Genomic DNA, 4,259 nt, shown 5'->3' with positions numbered 1-4,259 from the left:
TCCCCAAAGCAACGGGCAGGCCGAGAGAGCGAACCAAAGCTTGGAGACCATACTCCGATGTGTCGCCAGTCGTCAACCCACATCCTGGAGCAAGTTTCTGCCATAGGTGGAGTTTTCCTATAACTCCTTGAAGAGCTCCGCTACCGGTATGTCTCCATTTGAGTGCTCATTAGGTTATCAACCCCCTTTGTTTCCCCAACAAGAACTGGAGATCGCTGTACCGTCTACTAGAGCTCATATTAGACGGTGTCAGAGGGTGTGGAGAGCCGCTCGTGCAGCTTTGGAAAAAGCATCTGAGAAAATGTGTCGCAACGCCAACCGTCATTGCATTCCAGCTCCGTCCTATAAACCAGGACAACAAGTGATGCTTCTCACTAAGGACCTCAGCCTCCAGGTACCTTCTAAGAAATTGTCTCCACGTCATGTTTGTCCGTTCTCCATCATGTCTATCATAAATCCTGTATCAGTTAAATTGGCTCTCCCACCCTCGGTCAAGCGGCATCCAGTGGTCCATGTTTCCCAGATTAAACCGGTAGCGGAGAGCGCTCTGTCCCCTCCTGTCCCTGCCCCCCCACCCTCTAGGTTCTTACCCAATGGAGATCAGGTTTGGTCGGTTAAGGAGATCCTCAGGGTCCGTCGACAAGGTAGGGGGCTCGTTTATTTGGTCGACTGGGAGGGATATGGACCTGAAGACAGATCTTGGGTGCCAGCCTCCTACCTTGCCGATCCCTCACTTCTAGAGGATTTCTACCGTGCCGGTGTAACCCAGGCTTGAAAACACCATATGCCTGGAGTTTAAATAATTCATTTGAGTTGAAATAATTCATTTAGTAAAGATACATTCATTTCAGTTAATTAACTAAGTGTTAAAACAGGTACAAACTAATCTGCACTTTACGTTATTCATTTATATTTTTAACCTGCTCTACAATTTGTTAAAAATAGAAAATACACAATATACATAAACATGTTGACATAAACATGGTGTCTTAACAGAAATTGCAGAGGTAAAAATTACCTGTCTCCATGATTGTCACCTCTAGAGGGCAATCAGTGAGCCTGTGAGCCCTTCCGTGTCACTCATTGTATGATGCAACTTCCTGTAGTGTGGAAGAAGAGAAACTCCCCTTCCGGTTTTGTCGGTCCATGCGTGGCAATGCGAACACACGCGGAGAACCTGTTGATCAATCCTTGGCCATCCACTCGGTAAGGCTTGAAAATAAGCTTGCTATTCGATCCATCCTCATTTCTAATGTTGTTATACAACTTTTGATCCGTATATTGTGTTGTTTGAACCTTGTAGAGCAGTGTGACATCAGAGTGTAATATTCACTGACTGACATCTTGTGTGCAGTCATTTCACTTGATCAGCGGTGAGTGAATAACAATGATGTGATGTTTTATTTGAGCCATAAGTGTTGGTGATATTTATTTTGTTCATGTTTACAGCACATGCTAGGAACACTGTGATTATTTTTGTTTTACTGAAGTAATAGATTACTGAGTACTTTTGATTTAGTGATTGAAGGGGTAATTTTTAGTGCATCTCTCACCTGTGCTAGCAAGGGAGAGATTTAGCACATTTTAACCTTATATACCTCCAAGTTGCTACACAAAAGTCCATTTTGAGCATTAATGTGAACTTTGTGCAATTAACCTACCTCGTTTAATTGTGAACTTAAGGGTGCATTTAAATAGTACCGTATTTTCCGCACCATAAGCCGCACCTAAAAACCACAATTTTTGTCAAAAGCAGACAGTGCGGCTAATAACCCGGTGCGCCTTATATATGGATTAATATTCATATTTATTTTCATAAGGTTTAGGTCTCGCAACTACGGTAAACAGTCGCCATCTTTTTTCCCCGTAAAAGAGGAAGCGCTTCTTCTTCTACGGTAAGCAACCGCCCCATAGAAGAGGAAGCGCTTCTTCTTCTACTGTAAGCAACCGCCAAGGTGAGCACCCGCCCCCGGAGAAGAAGAAGCTCGCGGATATTTAATTTCATTTGTTTTTCTGTAAAGACAACAAAATGTCTCCTACTAAGAGACACGCGTACAAGGTTCCACTGGCTTTTGATATTCATGTGAACCGCACTGTGGATACAACGGGAGCACGTAGGGTGAATATTCGCACCACAGGGAATGAGAAGTCGTCCTACTGTGGTTCTAGCTTGCCATGCTAACGGCCAGAAACTTCCACCCATGGTGATATTCAAAAGGAAGACCTTGCCAAAAGAGAACTTTCCAGCCGGCGTCATCATAAAAGCTAACTCGAAGGGATGGATGGATGAAGAAAAGATGAGCGAGTGGTTGATAGACGTTTACGCGAAGACACCGGGTGACTTTTTTCACGCAGCACCGTTCCTGTTGATCTACGACTGCATGCGCGTCCACATCACAGATGGTGTCAAAAAACAAGTGAAGCACACCGAAGAAGAATAATTCGAGGGATTTGTAGATGAGTAATAACTTCAGAAAGTGAGCTTTAAATGTTTATTTTGTGTGTTGTGTGACACTAACGTATGAGCAACGTTGAGTTATTGATGTTGCTATTGCTCTGCACTATTTTGAGTGTTACTATTTTTGTGATTGCACATTTTCACATTACATTTTGGGAGTGAACAGAGTTGTTAGAACGCTGGTTTGTAATATATTATTAAAGTTTGACTGACCTATCTGACTGTTTTGTTGACATTCCCTTTAGCGTAGCGTAGGTGCGGCTAATAGCACGGGGCGGCTAACAGGTAAACAAAGTTTTGAAATATGCCGTTCATTAAACGTGCGGCTAATAACACGGGGCGCCTTATGGTGCGGAAAATACGGTATTTGTATTTTTGTATTTGAAGAAACAGTTCATACATTTTTGAACAATTGGAAAAAAAGAACTATAATAAGCGCTTAACTTTTATTTTGATATTTCTTATTTTGAAAACAAATCCATTGTAAACCAAAGCATTTGAGATACATGATTGGTGATTAATGACATGATTGAGCTAATTAATGCAAGTTAGAAGTATTTAAGCTAATTCATGGTTATTTAAGAACACAGTTGAAACCAGGGTGTACTGTCATGACGCGGAGTCGAACCCACGTTTCCTCTGCAGCTGGAGCTGCAGGCACTTCTGTTAACCCCTCTGCTGGCAGCACACTCAGACACACCTCTGCTCGCGCTGAGCACAACACACCCACACAGCAACAAGCCTGCAAACAATCAGTCATCAGAGCACCTGGACTTGACGAGGGGGAGCGGCATAAAGACCAGCGGACCCAAGGAACCTTTGCCAGAACGTCGCTAACCTACCAGTAAGCATCACGTCCGGCATTCCTTTCCCAGTGATTTCCTTGTCCTTGTTTTGCTCTCTCTCCGTGTTTCCCCCTGGTTCATGCCCTTTTGTATTTCCACATTGACTCTCCTGACCTCCGTGATCGTGCCTTGTCACTCGACACCCATCTGGATTCCTAACTGCCCTCCTCGATCCACGACCTCCCTGCTCGGACCTAGACCACGCTGCCCTGCTCTTGCCCACGACCACTTGCCTGTCCACGAACTGCCTCTTCGCCTTTCCCCTTGGATAACGACGAAAGATACAACCAACATTTACAGACAACAACCCTTGGTAACATTTACATTGTTAATTTTACACGTAGTCAACACTCACTCACTTTGAGTAGCATACACACGCCACATATTCATCAAAGGTTTCAAATAAACCTTGTAAACCGCAGTCCTGCCCTGGTTGTCGCCTCCTTCCCTTCTCTGATACACAACACACATGTTCCCGACACAACTCTGACTGGGACAGTGTGTGCCACGGGAGACCCTGAGGATGTTGGGAGAATTTAGCACTTCACACAAAACAATATTTGTAGGAGTTTCTGATAAGAAAAGTCGATTTGGTTTTTGTACTATTTGGTCTCCTTTTTGAACGGATTACTGACAAAAAACGGGTAACCACTTATTTTTACTGACTTATCGTAACAAGTTGTCAGGTCAAATGTGAGCTGTCTTTGCCTTACTTTCCAAACGTGATCGACAATCAAAAAAAGACAAATTAAGCACACCATTGGAGGCTGTAGCGTTTGGTACGGAGTTAAAGAGAAAGTGCAACTGACAGCGGGACATTACGCATCCATTCCCCTGGTCCCCCCTCCCCCCTGCCTTCATAAATATCCCCCTGCCTGCTTCCCCTAATTACCTAGCATGAGCGTGCCTCTTCCACTTCCCTCTCACACATAATAGAAACTGCTTTTTAATATCCA

General features: G+C 43.9%; 1 long non-coding RNA gene across 1 annotated transcript; it reads left to right on the top strand.

The window, feature by feature from the left end:
• The first annotated feature begins 989 nt into the window (after nt 1-989).
• On the top strand, nt 990-3,709 carry LOC133663260 (uncharacterized). The gene is made up of 3 exons (XR_009828273.1): nt 990-1,206; nt 1,304-1,373; nt 3,104-3,709. It is a non-coding gene; the product is annotated as an uncharacterized LOC133663260 (long non-coding RNA).
• Nucleotides 3,710-4,259: the final 550 nt, after the last annotated feature.

This window comes from Entelurus aequoreus, linkage group LG02, assembly GCF_033978785.1.
Source record: "Entelurus aequoreus isolate RoL-2023_Sb linkage group LG02, RoL_Eaeq_v1.1, whole genome shotgun sequence".
Taxonomy (NCBI): Eukaryota; Metazoa; Chordata; class Actinopteri; order Syngnathiformes; family Syngnathidae; genus Entelurus; species Entelurus aequoreus.
Note: the sequence above shows the minus strand (reverse complement) of the source record. Positions and strands in the feature narration are given on the sequence as shown.